Source organism: Podarcis bocagei (genome assembly GCF_964188305.1).
Source record: "Podarcis bocagei genome assembly, chromosome: 1".
NCBI classification, from domain to species: domain Eukaryota; kingdom Metazoa; phylum Chordata; class Lepidosauria; order Squamata; family Lacertidae; genus Podarcis; species Podarcis bocagei.
Genome location: NC_138125.1, coordinates 40,782,750 through 40,808,813, shown reverse-complemented (window position 1 = coordinate 40,808,813; position 26,064 = coordinate 40,782,750). Strand labels below are relative to the sequence as shown.

General features: G+C 41.1%; 1 long non-coding RNA gene across 1 annotated transcript in view; it reads right to left on the bottom strand.

The window, feature by feature from the left end:
- Positions 1 to 15,070: 15,070 nt before the first annotated feature.
- Positions 15,071 to 26,064, bottom strand: part of LOC308596326 — a 70,543-nt gene continuing 59,549 nt past the window's right edge. Inside the window, exons 3-4 of the long non-coding RNA XR_014012462.1 lie at positions 16,348 to 16,471; positions 15,071 to 15,194 (exon numbers count right to left, since the gene is read on the bottom strand). This is a non-coding gene — a long non-coding RNA (uncharacterized lncRNA). The remainder of the gene's footprint in view (positions 15,195 to 16,347; positions 16,472 to 26,064) is intronic.

The window sequence follows — 26,064 nt, the reverse complement described above, 5'->3', positions numbered from 1 at the left end:
TTGCAGTGTGCAAGAATGCTTCTAGTAGAGAAGCCAGCTAAGCTTAAGAATGTTAAGTTTGCTCAACAATAAAATCAAGCCATATTCTGGAATTTAGCTATTGAAATCCACTCACATTCCAGATTAAAACCACCCACATTATCTCATCTAGATCATGTCTATTACAAAAATAAGGTTGAATAAGTGTCTGGTAGACCCCCCCAACACCTGTCAGCAACTTTGACAAGCCACCTGCCCTGGATATTGGTGTATCTTCCAGCCATCTGTAAATAAGTTAGTGTGTATAAAGTAGACCCCTGGAGATCCAAGGCCTTCGGGGACATTGGGACTTGACTTTGGCATCAAAGATGTTAGGCAGAGACAGGGGGACTTTGGCCCTCCAGATGTTGCTGATTTACAACTCCCATCAGCTCCAGCAATTGTGGCCAATGGCCAGGGATGATGGGAGTTGCAGTTTGGCAACATCTGGAGAGTCAAAGCTTCTCAACTCCTGATGTAGGGTTCATATTATTGGCCATCTGTTGCTGGAAGCTTTTCTTCTTGGAAGTCCACCACACATATTAATGCAAAATGAAAGAATCGCTCTCTCCCGGTTGCGGAGTTCTTTTCCTGTCCATGTGATTCATCAGCAAAGTACTCCCACCATTCTCTGAGAAAGTCTCATTTCATTTGCAGAACAGATAATCTGGCCCCTGAAATACCCATTGTGTTAGCCCCATGGCTCATAGGATCAGACTAGCCAATAAAAGTCCATCAACTTCAATGGTTTATTGACTGAGCTGTGATAGCTTTAGGAAACTTAATTTCTGAGGTTTTACATTATCTCAACCACATGATCTGTGTCCAGTATTTGTCTTTCTGCATTTCTTCCAGATGCTCTTCATGATGTGCTTAGTTCTAGAGGTACCGGAAAGAAGGGATTAAGATTATTGAATCTGTTCAAATGAAACTCCAAATGCTAACTGAAATCAACAAAACAACTCACAATTGACTTCCCACGCACATAGCCTTGGTATTGTCTTTAATGAATGGCAGTGTCTTTCCAGGGTTTGAGACATAGATCTCTCCTAGCCTTACCTGGAACTACCAGGAGCTCAGCCTGGGTCATTTTGGAGGCAAAACATGTGCTCTGTTATTCTATTATTATTTTAAAAAATAGGTTTTAACATACTGTGTTTTCATATCAATAAACACCTCTTAAAAAAGAAGCATAGATTGTCTCCAATGGCAGTGTTAGTTTGAAAGCTATAGGGATGACCTTTTGCAAATTTAGGGCAGAAAAGGTGACAGTTGAGGAAGCAAATAGCATTACAATACAGAGCACTACATAATTCTTCCAGTCAACCAAAAAAGTGTGTGGGGGGGAGGGGAATGCATAGCTTCATTAGGTAGCTTTCAGAACAGTTTCCCCAAGAAGAAATAAGAACATTGTTTGAGTAGTCAGACATTCATTTGTGAGTGGAGATTGCATTTAGGTCATGCAGGAAAACAGTGTGTTGCCCTAGCTATCAGTAGCGCAATACTCTTTACAGCGAGTCCTACTGTGAACTAAATTCAGGCCCAGTAGGTGTACCTCTATTGTCTTCAGTGAAGCTGCACTTGCTGCCACTGAATTGGAATTGGACCCTATTCCCTATATGCTAGTTGAAAACAGAATATACTAGCGCCAGAAGAACATGTGGGCCAATGGATTTCAGAGCCCAATACTCCATTACCAGCTACTGTGTATTTTGTATATGCAGAACTATACAGAATTGTAGAGTTGAAAGGGGTCATCTCGGTCAAGTCCTTGCAATGTGGGAATCTTTTGGCCAACATTGCACTCAGACCCACGACCCTGAGATTAAGAGTTTCATGCTCTATCAACTGAGCTAGATAGCTAAGACAACACAGTCCTATAGTCCACCTATATAGTGGTACCTCTAGTTACGTACTTAATTCGTTCCAGAGGTCCGTTCTTAACCTGAAACTGTTCTTAACTTGAAGCACCACTTTAGCTAATGGGGCCTCCTGCTGCCGCCGTGCCGCCACCGCACGATTTCTGTTCTCATCCTGAAGCAAAGTTCTTAACCCGAGGTACTATTTCTGGGTTAGCGAAGTCTGTAACCTGCAGTGTATGTAACCTGAAGTGTATGTAACCCAAGGTACCACTGTACAGCTAAATAACTACTACAGTGGTACCTCGGGTTAAGTACTTAATTCATTCTGGAGGTCCGTTCTTAACCTGAAACTGTTCTTAACCTGAAGCACCACTTTAGCTAATGGGACCTCCCACTGCTGCCACACCGCCGGAGCACAATTTCTGTTCTCATCCTGAAGCAAAGTTCTTAACCCGAGGTACTATTTCTGGGTTAGTGGAGTCTGTAACCTGAAGCGTATGTAACCCGACGTACCACTGTACCGTCATTTGTCTGGTGTTCCTAATGATTACTTAAAATCTTCATTTTATTTTAGTTCTAACAACCTCTGGAATAAGACTCTATTACTCCCTTTTTACAGGTGGGGGGGAAAGAGTGATGCCAACCAAAGCTAGCCAGCAGATTTCTAGTTGACATGAGATCTAAAATATATAATGATACCCAATTCTATTTCCCCATTACATCTCATTCAGGAGAAGCCATGCAAGCCATGGCACGATGCTGGTCTAAGTGGTAGAATGCACGATGGTCAATAAACTGAGCTTGAATCCAGGCAGGACAGAGGCCTTGTGGGCAGTTCCTCATGTTCTCCTTAATCCATCTCTGTCACTCTGGCCAAGTGACCTCTGTGCCAGGAGTGGTTCTTATCAGCTGCAGCCAGCATGTAATCTGTTACTGTTCCTGGACCACAACAGTTCAACCACAGTGGGCCAGATATTGAGATTGCCAAAGCTTGATTACTGTGACATGCTTTTTATATGGGGTTGCCCTTATATATGTATCTGGAAATTTCAACTAGTGCACAATGCAAGGGCCAGACTGCTCACTGAAACAAATTACTGACAACATGCTACTCTGCTGCTGAGAGAACTGCATTGGTTGCCAATTTACTACCAGGCCAGGTTCAGAATACCCGTATTAATTCACAAAGCCGTAAACAACTTGGGCCCTAAGTGCATTTAGGACCCTCTGATTCCTTATGTTCTAAGATCCTTTTGTGGTTCTCCATGTTCCTGAGGTTCAGTTGATACTCACTAGGGACTACAGCTTTAGTGTGGTGGACCCTTTCTTGTGGAACTCCCTATTAAAAGACACTCAGCACGGACCATCTCTCCCTCCTTTCAGACATGTTTTGAAAACTATATTGTTTAGCCAAGCTTTTGCAATATGAATTTTCTCTTTTTAACTGATCAGTGTTTATTTAAATTTTATGGATGTTTGTATGGATGCTCTTCTCTAATTTTATTTTTACTTATTGTGTATTTGCTATATTTTTATGAAAGGGTGGATTAAAAACACGTAAATACATAGATTAAAAACTCAGGCTGTATTTCAAACCCATGGAAGTTTGGATTTTGCAGGGACAGGGGAAGCTTTTCTTCTGGAATAAAAAAACTTAAAAATTATCTATACACTTAATCTGTTTATTTCTCTGTGAAATCCAGGCATTACATTGTGCAAAATGATATGCTAAGGATGTCTTTACATAGAACAAACTTTCTACACAGACAGCACTTCTTTGTAGGAAATTGCAGGTTTCCCAAATGTAAATGGTCATATCTCATATCTTGATGGAAAGCCAGGTGTATGTATTGCACAGTAATTGTGTGCAACTGTTGAACGTATTTATCGATGTGCAGGTTACCCATTATTCATAAAACAGATGTTAATCTTTTGTGAAGCAGACCTAGCAGCAAAATCCTGAAACTATAATATTTGTAAAGACGTTCTATGACTACTTCATTTCCTCCTCAATATGCTCAGTTTAGGATTGCCATTCAGTTCAAATGAGTAGGCTGTCCAAGTCAGCATGGTTTGACTGAAGCTGCTGGTCACGGAATAACATCACACAGAGTCTTACATCATTCCATAGGTTGTAATAGGAAAAACTATGCTGAACTCCCACGAAACTCTGCAGCTGTATATAAAAGCATGTCAATGTGCCAGTATTCAGACTCATTACCAGTCTCATTTTAAGTTTATCAGATAACTAGATCAAAGTAGAGCGTGCAATTTTAGCAACAATTTTTGAATGTGGCTTTTATTTTCAGAACCTTGACTTCCCTCACTACAGAAATAAAATATGGCTAATGATGATCTGGAAACTATTAACTTTAGAAAAGAACAGTTTAAAGTATTTGATTCCCCTTTGATGAAGTGTGAACACTAGACCTTTCTCCCAGAGGTGTAATTGAGATTTGCACTTTTAAAAAAATAAGTTAGTAAGGGGAGAAGCAGGGTGAAGAGGATGAGGGAAATGATATTTTGGGTTCGTTACTTCATTGAAGAGAAACCATGAATCCAATGAGCAATCTGTTAGCAAGCCTTGAATTTTCATTTCACACCAAAGTTATCAATGCTGCATAACCTTCTTTGTTGAAAATGCCATTGATTTTGCAAACTTCAAGCATCAGTTGTCTGTGTCCAGTTGGGTATTAATCATTGGTCTTTTGCTCTTTTGCAGATTTTTCAAAAACAAACCTAGTTTGGGCTTTAGTCCCTACCCCCATCAACAACCTTTGTTTAATTGGATTCTCTTTAATTTTGGATTCTCTTTACTGGCCAGGATTTTAAAAATGCAACTATTTCTGAATGCACAAGGGGCTTTTGTGATTATCAAAAGCAGCCCCCTATCCTTTCTATCAGATGGAAACTTGCATTTGAAACTCTCAAAAGCAGCTTGTGATATCCAGTGAATCCAAATACTGCTACTCTAGATCCATTTTGATTGGGCTTTAGGCCGAGTTTCAGCACTGAGACTGCCTTGGTTGCTCTGTCTGATACCTGTGTTAGGGAAAAGGGGGAGTGTTCCCTCTCAGTGCTCCTTGACATGGACGAACGCTCTTGGGATTGGAATAGCAGGACCAGATGGTGGGGGAAGAAAGGGATGGCCTGAACTGCAGAACCTAGATTGGAGGAAGGTTGATCTCCACTTTCTCCCCACTTTGCCACTTTGAAAGAGAAAGGAGGGATGCTGAGTCTCCCTGCTGACTCTCCTATGGAGAGAGGAGCCTCAGTGGAGGTTGATTAGGCCTTTGATCAGTCAATGTGGGAGGCTGAACAGGAGGCATAAGCAACTGAACATGAGTCTGAACAGGAGGGTACAGTCTTGTCACCTAAAACCAAGGCACCTGTTGGACATTGTTGTCACGTTACTCTATTGGAGTAAATGGCAATTCCGGTTTTCTGCAGATTGCTGTTTGTTCTGATTTAGACCTAAAGAGTAGGTTTTCCCTGGGAAAGGAGTGGGGCAAGGGGGAAACAGCTCGGACCCATACCATCTAGGCACGGCACAAGCAGAAGTGCAAATGAGCCCTCTGTTGTGTCTTGGCTTCCCTTCTCCATGGCCCATCAGTCACTAAAGCTCTAACTGGTCCATCTACCCTACAACTATATAATGGTTATTAGAATGGTTTTACTTTCTTCAGTTCCATTTATGAGCCCCGTGAACTGGAATTTTGTGAGGTCATTCAGCAATCTTCAGGAATAAGTCATAACAGTTCAATGAATCATTATACTCTTTTCTCATGCTATTTCAGTGACCCATCTTTTCTACTTCCTCAGTTATTTCCCTTATCATTAAGCACATTCTGTCCTTAGCGTTTCTTCCCAAAGTACTTCTGGTCAAAACGATTTGTACTTTTGTTATCATGGTCAATGTGATCAAACCTCCAGCAGATTAAGGAGCTGTGGTGCTTCTCCATTCCTGCCAACCCTCAGACCACAATTTGGCAACTTTCCATTTTTGCAGCATTTCTTACAAAGGCATCCCTTCAAGGTATTACAGTCTTGGCAAAATATGTAATGTAATAAAGTCTTTGGAATGTTTGGCTGCAGCCATGGCTTTACATCTGAATTCTCCATTTGTGCTGGATTTTATTTTCAAATCGATCCCACCAGATGGTTTTATATCTTCACGGTTTTATATCATGGTTGTGAACCATCAACTGCAAGAGGTGGTAATGGTCACCACCTCGGATGGCTTTAAATGAGGATTGAACAAATAAATGGGAGATATCAACCTATGCCTGCCACAATGACTATGTTCTACCTCCAATGTCAGAGGCAGTACGCCTCTGAATACCAGTTGCTGGGAATGGTAGGTGGGAAGGTGTTGCACTCATATACTGCTTGTGGGCTTCCCAGAGGTTGACCACTGTGAGACAAGGAAGCTGGACTAGATGGGCCACTGGAGTGATCCAGTAGGGTATCAAGTTCTCATGTCCACTGTCAGAGACAGTACATGTCTGAATACCAGTTGCTGAGAATCCCAAGTGGGAAGAATGCTGGTCTTCTCAGGTCCTGCTTGCAGACTTTCTGGTTGGCCACCATGAGAACAAAATGCCAGAGTAGATGGGACTCTTCATATCTTCTTATGATCATCATTTAGGGAACATAGGAATATGCCATCTTCTGATCCACCCACCCCAGTTTCTAAGAAAGTAACTATACAATTTGTCTGCTCAACTGCAAGGTGAATTTAACCTATAGACAGCTGTGTTTCATACCTATGGACAGCTGTGTTCTGCAGTTCACTAGGGTGCTTTTATATTGGCCCCAAACTCTTATATATCTATTGAATGTGCATGCATAATATATTATTCCTGAGTTGCATATTTTCAGTATAATCACACTGCTGCCTACTAGATTGGCATGAAGAGGCATAAGAAAACCCAGACGATATTTCCCCCCTGCAGAAATACTGAGCCAGGCTACTTTAATTTTAAGCATGTGGATTCGGAAGAGAAATGTGCTTCTAGGTTTACCCTTGACTGTCCCTGGTGACAAATAATATAAGCTCCCAAATGTGTTTTGACCTTCCTAGGCTAAAGGCCAAATCTTCAAAGCAGTGCTGCTAAAAATGTTCCAAAGGAGATGGTTTACTAGAGTGCCACAACTCATAGCTCAGTCCTGCATGAACACCTTTGACAGCAGACGATGGCTAAACAAAAACAGAATAAGAACATGATCTCTGTAAAAGATCCCTTAAGCCCCCTTCTTTTGGGTGGGGTGGGGCAGGGGGAGGGAGAGAAAGGAAGTGTTCTGAAATAACTTCCCTTTACAGCAAGATCAGTTTAATCATAGTCAGTTTACAAATTCTAGCTTTGATTCAGAAAATCAGTGGTGATGTTATCTTACAGGATACACAATGTTTCTATATATGCCAAACTAACACATTTATCTCTTTGGTACATATACCAGGCATCTCTGAACTCTCTTCTGAAAACTATGTAGTAGAGAAAACAAAACTATGGAAGAATTCCAGCTTAATTTAAATAGATATGTGAGAAATAAAAACAAGGAATTTAAAAGCAGACTTGCAATATGTTTTCTACAATTATGTCCCCCCCTCCCGCCCCCAGGAAATGTCTTCGGTGCGAACCAATAAATATATATCAGCCTGACATCACAGCCATCCTATGATGGCAATCCTGGCAGAATGCTTGCGAAATAGGGGATAGAGGAAGAAAAAGAAATTAATAAGGATACAAGGAAGGCTGTATTTTCATATTTTGTTTGAACACTCACAGAAACAAACCAAAAAAACCTATGCAGAGGCAAATATGTGGAAAGATGGTGGATCAACAAATATTTTGTGCAATTTAATGATTTATAAATCAGAGGACCCTTAGGTATTATAATCCAGGGCAATCTCTGAGACATTAGTGGTTTCATTCAAAATCTCGAGTGACAAGTGACAATTCAGGCAACTATAGAAGGGTCATGTTAATGGATCAATGCATAATGGAAGGAGGATAAAATATCAAAGTTCTGATGTTTATCTAGGATAGTTATTTCTGCAACACAAGGACATAGTGAAACACCTCACAGAAACATGTTGACTTGTTCCATTGCTTTAATTCTAATGAAATAATTCTGGAGATGTATGAAGCAGTGTATATTAAAAATCCTGAACTGTAACTTGAGTACCCTGATATGTATTTATGAATTTTAGATTCAACCCTACATTTTTGCTCCACAAAAGAACGCTGATGCAGTTTCCAGAATAAAACCACAAAAATACAGTAAAAACAACAATATAAAAACCAAATACCCCAAAGCTTGGGAAATCTAAGAAACCAATATATCCGCTTTGAAAACAGTAGTTAGAAACAGCGCAGTTTTGAAAAGTTCAGTCCGCCATCTTGATTCAAAAGCGCAGCCAACTGTATTGAAACATAGACAGTAACCTGCTCCTTAATCTCAGGAACCATCATACAAAATTTGGTTACAATATCTGAAGAATTGCCAAATACATACAAACAACTTTCCAAATTATATAGTAGATTAAAAATTAACTTGGTCAATTTAAAAACACATTGCCATAGGCGAGGGCTGAAAGAGATTCAAGGCATGGCGAAATATAATAGTCCTTTGCCTCCATCCTGAAATATTAGCTATTGCTGTCTTATAAACATACTGATATATATTTAATAGTATATTTCCCCCACTTATCAGTCTCAGAAATTGAAATGGAAACTGTATGTATTCCCTCAGATTTTCTATTCATTTGCCATGTAGGTGAGCAAGGTCCTGGCTTCCTGCTGGGATATTGTAGTCATTCAGAAACATGGAGTTTGGAACCAGATACAATTAGCAGGCGCTAATGTTTTACTCTAAACCTAGACTGGACATACTGTGTCTTCAGATGCTATTTTCACATTACAGGAGAGGCTATTAGCTGATCACTGATATTAGTTTTCTAGTGAAAGATGCACAGGCATGCTATATTATGGCATGAAGAAGGGAAAGGTTTTCCCTTAGGCAAGAAAGGTTGATACAAGATTATAATTAATAAAGGAAAGATAGCTGTCTAAAATTCAGGAACTATTAGAATCATAGAACTGCAGAGTTGAAAGGGACCCCGAGGGTCAACCACCCCAGCCTCTTGCAATGAAGGAAACTCAACTGATTCATACATGCCAGGTGGCCGTAAAGGTAAAGGGACCCCTGACCATTAGGTCCAGTCATGGCCGACTCTGGGGTTGCGGCGCTCATCTTGCTTTATTGGCCGAGGGAGCCAGCATACAGCTTCTGGATCATGTGGCCAGCATGACTAAGCCACTTCTGGTGAACCAGAGCAGCACACGGAAATGCCGTTTACCTTCCCGCTGGAGCGGTACCTATTTATCTATTTGCACTTTGATGTGCTTTCGAACTGCTAGGTTGGCAGAAGCAGGGACCGAGCAATGGGAGCTCACCCCGTTGCGGGGATTCGAACCACCAACCTTCTGATCGGCAAGTCCTAGGCTCTGTGGTTTAACCCACAGTGCCACCCGCATTCCTCCAAATGGCCATACAACCTGCTTAGGCCCTACCCTCTGGAGCAGGAGAAAACAAGCTTGCTCTTTCTTCCATGTGACAGCTCTTTAGATATTGGATACTATTAATCATGTCACTGACTACTGACATTGCATATTTAGCTGAGAATAGGCAGCGCCGGATCCAGGAAAATAGGTACCCTATGAAATTCATTAACCTCTCTGTTGTTACTCAGATGGTTACTTACCATCAGTAGTGACCCGTGTGGCAGTGTAAGCAAGCCACTGATGCTCTCACAGCTTCTGAATACAGCAGGGTGCTTACAAGGTGGGCAGGGGTGAGGTACAGGGAGCTTGTTGCTGTCCGGTATGTGTGACACACTTGTTGTTACATGCCTGCAGAGCCCAGGGATCCTAGCACCTCCTTTTCTGGTTAACACCAGTGATACCCTACTTAGGAAGCCAAGAAAGTAGTGGTATCCCACCTATGCCATCACATGAAGGACATGGGTGGTGCTGTGGTCTGAACCACTGAGCCTCTTGGGCTTGCCGATTGGAAGGTTGGCAGTTCAAATCCCCGCGACGGGTCCCGTTGCTCCGTCCCAGCTCCTGCCAACCTAGCAATTCGAAAGCACGTAGATAAATACGTGCAAGTAGATAAATAGTGCAAGTAGATAAATAGGTACCGCTGCGGTGGGAAGGTAAACGGTGTTTCCATTTGCTCTGGTTTCCGTCACGGTGTTCTGTTGTGCCAGAAGCGGTTTAGTCATGATGGCCACATGACCCGGAAAGCTGCCTGTGGACAAATGCTGGCTCCCTCGGCCTGAAAGCGAGATGAGCACCGCAACCCCATAGTCGTCTTCGACTGGACTTAACTGTCCAGGGTCCTTTACCTTTACCTTTATGCCATCACATGGGGCACTACTGCTTACTGAAAGCCTGTGGAGTCTCACCTTGGGATGGTTTGCTCATCTGTGAGATTCCGCCAAGAGATTCCACATATTAGGTGCAGGGGGTAAAACGTCTATGAAGAAAACAGTCTTCACTCAGTATTTGTAAAAATGGAATTATACGTGACATGGCTTTGTTTTCGTTATATATGCTCAATATTTTATTTTCTTTTTTAATATGATAAAAACAACAACAACACTAAGACTTTGCCTCCTCAAGAATGGTTGTGCAAGTGGTATGTTACTTCTGTTGTTACTTCTATGACTTAAAAAGAAAATGCAGTAATATAAAATATAATTTTGAAGAGCCTCTTTTGGTCTTCATGTGAAGTTCAGAAAGGAGATGAAAAGAATACCTCCTCTAAAATAAAACAAAGATATATGAATACCTCTTGTTTACAATCTTTAAAATAAAGGAAGGAAGGGAAGAAGGAAGAAGGAAAGAAAGTAAAAAGAAATCCTTACGCCTCGATTCAGAATCTCTCAGAACAGCTCGGTAAAGCATTGACCCTCATCTGAGCATTACCTTAAACATTACAAGCTCCACTGGCTCCTTCCTGGTAGAGCATTTTTGAATTTCCAAATGGAGCAGAGGGGCAATATTATTGCAAGGCTTGAAACTGACCATAGCAGACACTTTTAGATTTAGCAATGCATTGTAATGAAGCGCCAGCCTGACAGGCTGACAATGAACTTTCACAGTGTAAGGGGCTTATTCCCTCCAGTAGATTGCCCGTTCTTTGAAGTGTGCATGAATGAGTGTCTGTCAGTATATCTATTCCACCAGCAAACATTCAGATAATACTTAAGGAAACTACAGTCTTAGAGCAGGAAGTACTGAAATATTAATTTTTTTGCTTCTCTTCACAGTTATGTCTGACTTTAGATTTGATTTGATTGTTTTTGCACACCTAGCTGTCTTTGGTGTTTGCAGAGATGTTGTGTCAGGGAGTTTTCTTATACAGTCATCCTTGAGTTGTCTGTTGAACTTCCCCTATTGAATTCAGGCTCCACACAGGTGATAGTAATTGAACTGACTTATTTACAAGGTTATATACAGCTCCCTGGAAGAGCTCTTTACACAGGCCTGCTTGCTGTTTCTCCTAGAAGAGATAAAAGGCAGGCGAAAGTCTAGAGGTTACCAAGCTGTACCCAAAGACACAGTCCACACTTAATTCACTGTCTCAGAAACCAGAATGCAACATGGCCTTGATTCAGTAAAGGAGAACCAAAATGACCAGGGGCTGGAAAAAACGCCCAATTAAGAAAAGTTTAAACATTTGAATTTATTAAGTTTATGGGGGGAAAGGGGGGTAAGTCAAAGTGGTGTAACAGAAATGTATAAAATATGTTTGGGGTGGAAAAAGTAGATGGAAAGGAGTTTCTTCTTCTTTCACAATGCTAGAACCCAATGTAGTAATAGTAGTAATTTATTTATACACTGCCCATCTGGCTGGGTTCCCCCAGCTACTCTAGGCGGCTCCCAGTCGAATATTAAAAATAGAATCAAACATTAAAAACTTCTCTAAACAGGGCTGCCTTCAGATGTCTTCTAAAAGTCAGATAGTTGTTTATTTCCTTGACATCTGATGGGAGGGCACTCCACAGGGCGGGCGCCACTACTGAGAAGGCCCTCTGCCTGGTTCTCTGTAACCTCACTTCTCACAGTGAGTGAACTGTCAGAAGGCCCTCGGAGCTGGACCTCAGTGTCTGGGCTGAGCAATGGGGGTGGAGACACTCCTTCAGGTATACTGGGCTGAGGCTGTTTAGGGCATTAAAGGTCAGCACCAACACTTTGAATTGTGCTCAGAAACATACTGGGAGCCAATGTAGGTCTTTCAGGACCTGTGTGATATGGTCTCGGCGGCCACTCCCAGTCACCAGTCTAGCTGCCGCATTCTGGATTAGTTGTAGTTTCTGGGTCACTTTCAAAGGTAGCCCCACGTAGAGCACATTGCAGTATTCCAAGCGGGAGATAACCAAAGCATGCACCACTCTGGAGAGATAGTCTCCAAGCAGGTAGGGTCTCAGCCTGCATATCAGCTGCCCTGGACACATAATTGACCTGCGCCTCCATGGACTCCCAGGCTGCGCACCTGGTCCTTCAGTTACTCCATTCAGGACCAGGGAGTCTTCCACACCTTCAATGAATTTGAATGGTGGAAGATTTGAGAAAAACAAATGCAAGCACTTCTTTACACACAACATACTTAAGCTGTCACATTTGCTTCCATGGGATAGTGTTGACTGCCACCAACTCAGGTGCCTTTAAAAGACGATTAGACAAATTCATGGAGGATACTAACAGCTACTAGTTGTGATGGCTATATACTATCTTTAAGTTCAGAAGCAGTATGTCTTGGAATACCAATTGCCTGGGAACTATAGCAGGAGAGGGAGATTTTCCTCATGTTCTTCTTGTGGGTTTCCCCATATGCATTTGGTTGTCCACTGCAGGAAGCTGGATACTGGACCAGATGTGCCTCTGGTCTGATCCAACAGGGCTCTTCATATCCTTAGAGCAATTGAAATCTACTCTCCAGTAAGCCCATATATATAGGTTTGCACTCTGAGGCAGCAATGAGCAAGTTTTTGGCTACTCCTGGGTGATACTCCTTCAAGTATTATTATTATTATTATTATTATTATTATTATTATTATTATTATTATTATTATTATTATTATAATTAATTATTATTACATTTATACATACATACATACATACATACTCCACCCATCTAACTGGTTTTCCCCATCATGTCTTCCCTCAGCCCTTTAAGCTTTTCCGGGACCATTCTCTATAAATTTGTATTTCTGCTGAACCTGTTCCTGCTTAATGTCCCTGTTGACTCATTCTCATAAGCTTGGAGTTATGAGTTCATGGAAGCTATGGTTCTTTGCTAGCCCAGATGGATTTTTCCCACAGTCTCTAGTGTTTGTGTAAATACAACTGCTGTTGCCAGAAATGCATGGAGAAATCTTTGGCAGTGTTCATGTTTGTAAGAAAGGGTCATCCAGCTCATTAATTGCAAGCATACCTTGTAATGTGCATACTATAGCAAGCCTTTCTAATGTGGAGTGAGGAGCACTGTCAAAAAAGTAGCATGCTCTCCTAATATAGGGTACGGACAACCCGAATCATGGTAAAATCAAAACTGGAAGAATGAATGGCTAGCCCTGTGCAGAGCAGTGTGTGAAGTGGCCCTAAGCTGATATATGATCCTCAGAAGAAGAGAAAAAGCTTTTTAACAATAGTAATATTGTTTTTCCTGTTGTTGCCCCTCTGTAGGGATCAACTGTAGTCAGACTCTGTCCCTATCCATCTCTCTCTCTCTCTCTCTCTCTCTCTCTCTCTCTCTCTCTCTCTCTCTCTCTCACACACACACACACACACACACACACACACACACGGTGCAAGGTGGTCATCTGCTTATGACGTGCAGACATTTAAACAAGTGATCTATCTAAGGGGAAACAGATTTCATTTGCCTGAATGCAAATCTGTCTCAAGCAGCCTTCCACTATCCCACTTCCTTACTCCTTCCTGCAGACCTATTCCTTCATGCTCCAGGATCTCCAAGTATCCCTATTTTCCATACAACCAGCATCCTGGCTGTATGAGTTGTACAGGGAACAAAACACACAGCATTACAGAAACTTACTTTTGACCCCCCAAAGTTGGAAGGTCCCTGGCCTATAACTGACAGGCACGAATCCTTCATCCATATACAATGTGTGTTGCAGAGCTTATTCACATAACTAAATGGATATGAGAAATTGTGGGTTGGATGGGGGGAGGTGGCAGCATACAAAGTCATCCCTAATTTGGAAGTGAACCTACATTTACTACTATGCTGTAGGAAATCAGATGAATGGTGGTGAGTTTACCTGACAGTTTGGCTGAGAAGTTAAATCTCACTAGGATTGCTTCTTCTTGGGTAACAACAATGAAAACAAAAACAGAAGTGGTTGGTGGGCCCCATGAATTCACAGGAATCTGCCTTGCACCAAATCAGACCTTGGGGTCTACTAGCTCAGACTTGTCCACACTGATTAGTAGTAGCTGCCCAGGGTTTCAGACAGCGGTTCTCCGAGCCCAGCTTTGTGGCATTGCTTTCTCTCTAGCTTTGATGAACTAGGCTAGTTCTCAGCTGGTTTCAAGATGAACTGAAAGCAGAAAGTTTCAGCCGAGTCTATTTTTTCACCTACAAAAAATGCCTAACCCTTTTAGCCTAGGGAAACTGAGCTAGTTTCTTAAAGGCTAGCCCTACCCTTTTTAAATTTAAACTGATTCTCCCACTAGATAGATCAATATTTTGTGGAGCTATACACTTCACTGCTGCAATGTGCATTATTGCAGCAGACCTCTTCTGAGCCTTAAAAAAACAAAGGGGGGGGAGCATGAACAGCAAATGTTGATGCTGTGTGAATTTTTTTTTTTAAAAAAACAGATTGACTTGATGAACTCTCCTGTAAATGCCTAAAAAGTGATATTTGGATGTATCCTCAATGTTGTTCATGATGTCATATAATAATAGCCAGCATCTGGGCAAAGATTAGCATGCATATAGAATGTACCTATAGCCATCTGGAAATGCAAATATATTTGCAGCCGTCACATCTGCATCCATTTAAATCACATAAGGGGTAGATTCAAATGACCAGTCAAGTAGCATTTGATAGGTGATTAATAAACTACTCACCATGTGAGCCCGGATGCCAGTCATCTAACAAGAGGTATAGTACTTAAAAGGGAACTGGAGAACAGAAGTACTTTTCTGAATTTGGGCCAAACGTTATTTTGAGGATTTCCAGTCACTTTTGTGCTTCTTTTTCTAAGGGTCCTAAGCAAATGAGTCGTTAATTCAACAATGAATGTTAATTCAACAATAGTTACCAATTTAAGTTTAGATGTGCAACAGTGTATAAAAACAAGAGTATGCCACAAAAATAGCTACATGGTCTAGTGCCGCCTTCACCAATGGTCATCCCTGGGAGTTGTAGTCCAAAACATCTCAAGGGCACCTGGTTGGGGAAGACTGCTTTAGTCATAAGAGCTGGAAGAACATTTACTACTTCAGAAAATGTAATTATAAATCCTAAATGATAAATGCTGGGGGGGGGGGGTTGTTTTGCTTTCAGTAACTTGTATCAGCAATCTGCATTTGAGAAAACACTAATCAGCTCTCTGCAACACTGATGCATTAAAGGCAATCTTGTACATTGAGTTCAGTCAGGACTGGTTCCCCCTGTGCCCCTCAGATAAATATTACTATGAATCTAGAGTTTCTGACAATAGTTTCTGTACCATGTGTCTGGACTCTTACCTCTCTGGAGGCACCATTACAAAGTCAAAATTAATCAAAAGAAAATAAAGGAAACCCCAGTGTTGATTTTCAAAACTGAAATCCAACAGAATTGCTGCTAAAATAACATAACTGCCTGATGCAAAACCTACAAGTACAAGGAAATTCTGAGTTAGGGCAGATGCAGTAACCTTAACGCAACCCTGCCGAGCCGACCAATTGCATACATATGGTATGTAAACTAACCTGCTGCTCTGAGACTCTGTCAGAGGACCATATGTCTTGTAACGGGGAGGCAGAGGAGAGCTAAGTGTAGGGGGTATTTGAGATTGTCTCTGTTCAGAATGTCTTCATGTCTGATTGGATTACATTAACACCTTCATGCTACCGTAATATTTCCTGCTTCTTAACTCTGGTCTCCCCTTAACCCCGTACTGTTGGATTCGGTACGGCTACACAGGGCCTTTTGCTGAAATGAATCACGCACCACAAAACATCCTGAGCTTACGTAAACATTTGATTGTAGGCATTTTCTGTCAAGTAGCCCAGCTGCCTTTTTTTTCCATAAAGGCGAGCGTATATTATCATGCCCTTCTGCAAAATCCAGAAGTCCTGATTCCGATTCCACCACCTGCCCACCCGGAACCTCAGAGTGTTTCTAGCTCTGAAGAAACTCTATATTTTGTCCTACCGGATGTGGCAAGGGGCTCTACAGTGTATGTCAGGCTTGAGCTGCAACATTTCTCAGCTTTGTTCTTTCCACCACTTCGACTATCCTCTGGACAATTCGGCACAGATTAACACAGCCCATTTTCCTGTAAGCAGTAACACAAACCAAGATGTGTCTTTTACTCCATTAAATATTAATTCGCATCATTTAATATTAAAGAGGTTGCATTCCTACCACTCCCCCTCCTTCCCCCCACACTTCTCCTCTGATCCATACAACCCATTTCTGAGTGTCTCTCTCATATATATATATATATATATATATATATATATATATATATATATATATAACAAGGCCCCATTGTATGGGGGGGGGGGAACATTGTTAATTCTCCAAGGAGGCTGAAGATGCCAATTGGATCAGTGACCTGCCTCAGCTGCATACACAGAAGAAACATACTGAACAAAACGCTGAGGAGGAAATTGTTCATCAATTGAGAACACACAGCAAGATGCCAGCTTATATCAGAATACCTATAGCACAGCTACAGAATGCACCTTAGATATATAATATATGCTGTAAGAAATGGGTGGACATGCCTAGGGATGCTGGAGAATTGCAACAAAAACTGAAACGGGATCAGAAATTGCTAGTGTTCGCTCATTTGTCCCATGCCCTGAATGGAAAGCAATCCAGCAAACACAGTTGATACTTGCAGCTGCTGTTGCTTTCATTCTGCGAATGATACGTAGTCTGTTACGTTGCCCCCACCTGCCTCCATCGGAATTGTGTTTCCCTTGCAGTGAAATGAATGGGGGTGGAAGGACATGATGAAAAACACCGTTTACAGGATTTGTGGAATTAATTACTCGTGTAATTTTGCCACAGGGTACAGCAAAATAACATGATTTTTGGTGGAAGGCGAACTGCAGTGGGACAGAAACAGTGCTACATTCAATGAATACAGGGCAGAAAGGAAAGCACTGCCTTCATCCATCCCTATTCAGGCTTCAGATTTGTCAGAACTACCCTTATTTTTTTACTGGAACTCCATGATCTATCCATGAAACCTGCTCTTAAAATGAAGCAAAGTGTCTTAAGATGATATTTTTAGTATTTCTCTTTGGGGATTTTAGACCTAAGTGCATTCAGTAACTTTCATGAAAAAGCAGGATATAAAAATGAAAAAATAAAATAAACAAACTGTTGAAGAACTATTACTGAGTCTTCCCACATCCCCAACCTCCCATGTTTCTGGACAAAACCCAGTGTATGCTTTGAAATGGGATGATAAATGCTTTTTCACATCTGTACTGAATCATGATAATATTAGTAAAATCAAAGGGCCCTGGATACCTAAGATATCCCCTTAATTTTCAAACGGGCAGGGGAGCAGGAAGAACAGAAAAGCAGGCACCACCATTTCCTCTTGGGTTAATAAGAAAGATTCCTAATTGAGGATCCATTAGTACTTAACAAAATTTGATAGGCTTCAATGTACATATGATGGCAATGTATGCCAATTAACTCCCACTTTTCTAATGCACCTCCATTCACTCACTCTTGTGGCCCATAGGCTGATGGAGGGGGATAAATGAGGAGTTCTCTCAGATTTGTTGCCAACAACAGATGGTGCTAAGAGCCCAGGCAGTGAGTTGGCAAATCCCTCTCCCTCCCATTTCCTCGTTCCCCAAGCTCTGTAACCAATTTAGCCTTTGGAGCTGGCATTGCTCCGACCATTCTGACTCAATTCCCAACCTAGGCTTGCTAGCATGCTACTCAATATGCTACTGGTTAGCCTGAGGACTGCTAATCATGGATTCTTTCAAATGCTATGAGAATCAATTAGCACTGGGGGTGGGGGAAGGAGAGGAAGAATTAAAGGCCATGCCCTTAATAAGCAAATCTGAGCAGAAAGAGATCCCTTGTTTAAATACAGTGTCTTCCCAGGATGCTGGAGGTTGCGAACTGTATCGCTCAATACAGTTACCAGCACAGCCACTCGATGGTTTTTCTTAATAAGCAGCATGGTGCTAAACTTCTGCAACACCTTTCCTGGGTCTGGTTCTTCCATTCAAATTAAAGTTTGCTTTGTTGATTGGTCCCAGTTTATAGATGCATATATTTATTTCTCCCCTGGGGTTACAGAACGGCTTTCTTGGCATCATGCAGATTTTGGGAAGGCCAGGGATGCTATGGGGAGAGGAAAAGAGCTGCTGTATTAAAAGCAATTAGCTTTAACCAAAGAGTTAAGGCAACCCTGTTGGCTGAGAAGTGAAGAAACTTCACCTGGCAGGGTTGCTGCGTCAAAGGGGGGAGATACTGTAACTATGGATACAGCGGCTAACTGAAATATAATTCATCCACCAAAAAGGCCCGAGCAAAAGGAAACAAATCACTTTGCCACCAAAGCCTTGGATATCAAACTCCCGGCATTAGGCCAAAAACGGAAACCCTTTCAACGGAGAGACTGACAGGCACGTAAATTTCAACAGAAAAATTTGCAGCATGAATGTCTCTTTTTTAGTGTTGTGTTTCTCCTGAGAGACTTTGTGTGTACAATAGGATGTTTTCTCGTGGATTTTTTCAGCTCCATTTCAGACACAAAAGACAGCCTGCTCCCCTTCAAGTTCTCAAAAGCTTCATTCAGAGCAGCATTCAATAAAATCTGAAATAGTGGAAGCGCAGATACGTTAGAAGATTCTGAATGGAGAAAAATATGAGATGACTTCTATTGGGATGCCATAAAGTTACACAGGGAATTCTCTGTCTAATTCTAAAAGATGGCAACTCATAGATTTGAAGTTTTGCATTTTGGCATACATAAATAAAAGGTCGCAAGGTTGACTCCATACCCCTACTTTTGAGTCAGTGCAGTACAGCTGAATAACTCCGATGCCTGCATTGATGCTACTTCGCAGATGAAATCTTATGATTTTATTGTTTTCTTTGTACTGTATATCACCCTGAGAACTTTGGCTGAGGGGCAAGCAAAAAAATATAATTGATAAAAATAAATAATAAAATGGGTCCAATTTCTAGTTAGTGAAGGTGAACAAATCACTGTCTCTCGGATTCAGTTTGTATCTATGCCACTGGAATCTCAAGCTCTGAAGGCACATTAAAGAATTGTAAAGGACTTGGCAAGGCAAAGATGATTAAGGGGCTGAAGCAACTTGTTGACAAGAAAAGGCTAAACCACATGGGAACAGTTTTTGTCAGGGTCACAGAACGGTAGGGAAAGGTGCAGCTTCTACTCCCTTCACGTTGCATTCTTGAATATAATCCCACATTTTTTGTATCTTTCTTTTAAACAAACAAGCTGATATAGCTGCATGCTACATATTTAATGTAGCATATTGTTTAGCCAACAGTGCAATTGATTGGCAGTATAGTGGTACCTCAGGTTAAGAACTTAATTCGTTCTGGAGGTCCGTTCTTAATCTGAAACTGTTCTTAACCTGAGGTACCACTTTAGCTAATGGGGCCTCCCACTGCCGCCATGCCGCTGCTGCACAATTTCTATTCTCATCCTGAAGCAAAGTTCTTAACCCGAGGTACTATTTCTGGGTTAGCGGAGTCTGTAACCTGAAGCGTCTGTAACCTGAAGCGTCTGTAACCCGAGGCACCACTGTAGATTCTGGGCAAAGAAAGGCAAGGCCTTCTTCCACACAAAACAAAATGAATCCCCAAAATTCATTCTCGTAAGATGTGATGATGGACGGACAGCTCTACAAGTGGATTAAACAAATCCACAGAGTGCGGGGCTATCAATGGATGTTAGCTACATGCCATCACCACTGAGGCCTAGGGGTCATGGGGCTATTGTTTTCATAGCCTATTTGTAGGCTTCCTAGAGGCATCTATAAAAGAGGATGATGGACTACATGGGAAAGCAGGAGTCTTCTAATGCTTGCCCACTTCTAATAAGGTGGAATAACACTACTATTTTAAATCTGGCCACACGTCTGCTGTACTTGCATGCCATGATTCCAGATATGGGCAGGCATCTCAACTGGGGAGAGTGTAGCTCCCAATCTGTCTCTGACACACATGGCACGTAAAATTGGTGTCGATGAAAACCTGGGAAGAGGGTCCAATAGGTTAATGAACTACGTCACACGGTTTCAGCCCATCTCTAACAAAATCCTGGAAAACAAAATCTAGGTGGATAAATGTCACATTTGGGGACATTAAATTAAACAGTAGTCCCAGTGAACAAAGGCATTTGCCAAAGAGCAGCCAGATTTGGAAAGTGAAGCATTATGCTCACAGAACGCAATATGCAAAAAGAATTTATTCCAGTGCAAGATGTTTTCAACAAAAGAAAGAGGTGAGAGAGTGTAACTTCTAGCCTGACTTTGCACAGAGATTTGGGCCTAGTTTATTAATCAGAACCAAGGGGTAAAGGCAATGGCCCATGCCCATAAAATCTCAGTGTTATAAGTAATAGCAATGCTGATGCTTCAATATACAAAGAACTCAATGAATGCAATGGTCATATCTTTGAACAGTGAAATTTCTTCTACTTTAGGGCATGAGCTCAATCCCAGAAGCCCTCCATTTTAGTCAATAGCAAAAAAAACCTATAGTTTTTACTTTAAGTGCTCTGTGAGGGGCAATTCATATGTTGCTTTTTGTCAGTCAACACACCACTATTGAGAGTGATATCTGTGCCTAAACTTCCAGAGAAACATAATGTGTGATTGCTTCTCTGCCAGTGTGTATACTGCAGGGCTCCATATCGATACTGAAAACACTCCATTATCACATTAACACTCCGTATTTAGTCCCTATGCAGGAACAGAGATCACTGAAATTATCTTCTGATTCGAAAATCCATCACATCTCATTATGCAGAGTCACAGAGTTGCATGAGATGGCACCTTAGTTATGTCATTAACACAGCATGGACCACATTGCAGCAGCCAGACTGAGGGGAGTCTCAGTGGACCTTTAGGATGGTCTGTCTTCAGAGAGTAACGCAGCTCAAAGGATTCCAAGTGATGCTGAAGGCAGACCTGGGACATGTTCTAGTTGAAATGTGGAGCTCAAAGCAGCATACCAATTGTATGCTCACAGCAGTCCTGTGTGGCAGGTTAGGCTGATAGACTGTCCCAGTGTCACCTTGTGATGTGCCATGGCTCAGTAGGGATCTTAAACCTGAGTCTTCTGGTCTCCATCCAATGCTCTAAACACTGATGTTGTTGTTTAGTCATTTAGTTGTGTCCGACTCTTCGTGACCCCATGGACCAGAGCATGCCAGGCACTGCCTCCCGCAGTTTGGTCAGACTCATGTTTGTAGCTTCGAGAATACTGTCCAACCATCTTGTCCTCTGTCGTCCCCTTCTCCTTGTGCCCTCCATCTTTCCCAACATCAGGGTCTTTTCCAGGGAGTCTTCTCTTCTCATGAGGTGGCCAAAGTATTGGAGCCTCAGCTTCAGGATCCGTCCTTCCAGTGAGCACTCAGGGCTGATTTCCTTCAGAATGGAGAGGTTTGATCTTCTTGCAGTCCATGAGACTCTCAAGAGTCTCCTCTAGCAGTCTCCTCCTTCTAGATTTAGAAGGCTTCAATATAAGATTTGGTTGGCACGCTTATTTGTGGCGTAATAAGGAAAAGGTCCACAAAGGATTTTCTAATCATATTATTAGAGGGCCACTGTTGGAAGTATGGGAGAGAAACAAAAAATTATTGGAAAGAAATACCCCTTGGTGGTTATCACCAATCCACATCTTAACAATAAAAAAAATAAATATTGAAGGAGAAAGATGGACTTATGAAGATTTGCTAGTAAAAACAGAAAATGGATGGAAGATTAGGCCATATGAAGAGATAAAGAACAAACTGACAGGTTGGATCCAATTTCATCAAATCAATGCTATGTGGACTGAAGAAAAAAAGAATGGGATGAACGAAAAAAATCCAGATTCCAGGTAGAAATATTAGAAAACAAATCAAAACTCCTATCAAAAATGTACAGCCAGTTGCTTGAATGGGACACCAAGGATGAAGAAATAAAAGAAGTAATGGTGAAATGGGCGATAGACTTTGGATACAACATAGAGTTTGATAAGTGGAAGAAACTTTGGAATAAAGGTATGAAATTCTAGGCATGTACAACACTTAGAGAGAACATGGATAAAATGATGTACAGGTGGTACATCACGCCTGTAAAATTAAACAAAATGTACAAAACCAGAGACAAATCATGCTGGAAATGTAAGATTAAGGAAGGCAATTTTTACCACATGTGGTGGTCTTGTGAGGCAATTAGAAAGTTTTGGGAATCTATTTACAATGAACTAAAAATATATATTTAAATATACCTTCACAAAAAACCCCGAGGCCTTCCTTCTGGGGATAATTGGAGAAGAAATTAAAAAGGAAGACCAAACACTTTTCCAATATGCAACAGTGGCTGTTAGAACACTAATAGCACAAAACTGGAAAACATCAAAAATCCCAACTATAAATGAGTGGCAATCTAAATTATTTGATTATGTAGAATTGGCAAAAATGACACAGGAAATAAGAAACCAAAAAGGTACAAAGTTTAATAATGAATGGAATAAATTTATGACATATATTGAAAAAGATGTAAAAAATCTAAAAATCACAGTAGGCTCGATATAACGCCTGTGACGCAAAGAAATTTAAGAAAACGAAACTGCAGATAGAAAACCTTTTGTAACATATTCCGAAACCGAGGTGAAGGGAAGTCACTTAAAGTTGTGTGATTTAGTTATTTAGTTACTGTAAGTTTAATTTGTTGGTGTTTTATGTTATGTAATGTTTTTATTTTTGTTGTTGTTGTTTTTTGTGTTTTGTTTGTCTTTTTTGTTGCTTTAATGTTTGGTGTTGTATAATGAATTGAAACTAATAAAAATTAAATGAAAGGGGGAAAAAGAGTCTCCTCTAGCACCATAATTCAAAAGCATCAATTCTTCGGCGATCAGCCTTCTTTATGGTCCAGCTCTCACTTCCAAACATCACTACTGGGGAAACCATAGCTTTAACTATACGGACCTTTGTTGGCAAGGTGAGGTCTCTACTTTTTAAGATGTTGTCTAGGTTTGTCATTGCTTTTCTCCCAAGAAGCAGGCGTCTTTTAATTTCATGGCTGCTGTCACCATCTGCAGTGATCATGGAGCCCAAGAAAGTAAAATCTCTCACTGCCTCCATTTCTTCCCCTTCTATTTGCCAGGAGGTGATGGGACCAGTGGCCATGATCTTCATTTTTTTGATGTTGAGCTTCAGACCATATTTTGCACACTAACTCACTTAAAGCACTGTAAGTCCATCCAGCCTGCTTAGAGAGCTCTGAAAAAAGATGGAAGGGAAGTTCCTTTGGGAACATGTCTCACATTCCCTTACCGGATACATATATGGATCACCTTGGTATGCTATGGGGACTTTAACTCAGTCTGTGGGTTTCTGTTCCCTCTTCTTCCAACCAGCCCCTTCCAATACTCTCTGCAACTGTTTCGTGGGTTATATATAGAAATAATGAAGAAGGGGGGGGGGAACCCTCAAAATACCTTCTCAGTAACTGTCTTGCTGCTGAGGTCTGATAAACAATGGGACTATTAGCAAGAACGCATTATCATGCCTGGTGATATTTCATAGGGTATTTGACAATCCATAGGGGCTGCTTCTGCTGCTCCATAAATAAGATATACTATTTAATGGGTCTCTTTTATCATACACATCATGGTGAATCTACAAGAACATCACTTAACTTGGCCTATCCATCTTTCACCCACCACGTCCTTACAGACATCAACAAACTGAAATAACATGTTGGATTTTCTATTATGAATATGTATTTTTGTACTTTACATGCTCAATTTTGCTTCCTCCCCATCAGGCCGGGTAGTGCCCGATATATTATGAAGAGTGATTGACTGAGGGAATGTAGTTCTCAGACACCTGAGGGGTTATGTAAAACACTGTGGAACCAAGTGATTGTGAGCTATAGTCCACACACTTTAGCTGTAAATTTACCCCGTCAGCTAGGTACACTGGAAATACATATTATGTTAATACTCTCTTGCCCTCCCTCAAGAAACTCCCTCTGCAGAGATGCGCTGTACATATGACATGCCATGCTTTCTCAGGTACAGTTTTGTTATACATAAAACAAGCCAATACGCAAATTTGAATATTCTGTTCTATCAACTCATTAGTTATGAACTCGTTAAAATAAAGCATCAAATGAATCGTGTTGCAATGTTTTAAGGTCAGGGGATTGGGCGTTTCGCAACCACTAACTAATAAACTTCTATAGCTTTTCATGGCAATGTACCTCTGCTGAAAATAGCTGCAAACTTGCTCTTGAGATTAGTATAAATGAATTCTTGCTTATATTGGTTAATGTGAATTTTTATATCAATTTTATTTTACTTTTTAATATATATTTTGCAAAGACTTCTCATCATTATTATCGTTTCTATGTATAGCCTGCCTTTGATTTCAACAGGGCCTCAAGACAGCTTACAACTTATCAGATTTGGCTCTGATCCACTGACTCTGAGATGCTGAGGGTTGAACTCAGGACTTTCTGCCAGCAAAGAGACTAAATTACAGACTCTTCCCATGCATGCATGTAAAGTAGTACACTAGAATACAGTGGTACCTTGGTTCTCAAAGGGCTTAGCTGCTGAACAAGTCGGCTCCCAAATGCCGCAAACCCGGAAATAAGTGTTCCAGTTTGTGAACGTTTTTTGGAAGCCGAACGTCTGACACGGCTTCTGATTGAGTGCAGGACTCTCCTGCAGCCAATCAGAAACAGTGCCTTGGCTTTCAAATGGTTTCAGGGGTTGAACGGATTAAGTTTGAGAACCAAGGTACTACTGTATACATATTATAGCACTAAAGCTTTCGTTCTCACTTCCTGAGAAAGTTATAACTATTTGCCCCACATCTTCTGCAGTGAAGACAGGGACAAATAATTCATTCAGCTTTCTTGCAGTCTCCTTACCTTTATTTAGCACATCTTTTACTCCCTATTCATCCAACAGTCCAACAATCTCCCTTGCCAGTTTCCTGCTTCTGACATATTTAAAGAAAGGTTTCATTGTTGTTGTTGCTCCTAATGGTTTCAGAAACATAGTCCTCAGATTCTCTTTTTGCATCCCTTGTGGCAGTCATGGGGAACCTGTGGCCCTGTAGTGGTGTGTTTCAACCAGGGCCTGATTCAGTATCTCAGAAAAAGACTCAGTTTAACTTGGACCAATTTGGAAAGTGCCTATTTTGGCTCAGACCTTCCATACAACATTTTAAGCTATTTATCTTCAATCATACACCCCAGGGCTCCATTTTAATTATTGTTACGTTAAGTTCTGAGGAATAAAATACGGAGTTGCATAGCTCACCTGGTGGTACAGAATGACCTGTGATATAAAGTTATCTCATACAACCTGATATTTAAAGCTGGAAAAGCAAATAATCTGTAAGCAAAAGTTTTCAGAAGTCTGAGAATGTTCAACTACATCCAAACCATAATACAGCTCTCAATCCACAATTAGTTTATCATAGCAGCATGAGGAATCTTTTTCATCTATACAGCCACAGTACAAAGTAGATTACTAGACAGTTTGGCAAACTTACATGGCAATCAGTGAGAATCCTTAAGAAATGGTTTCTAAATTAAAAACACAGTTGTGATGGTGAACCTAAAGAATCAAATGATGACTGCAAATAAAATTCTAGGTCAAGGTCACAATCAGTAAAGTCTA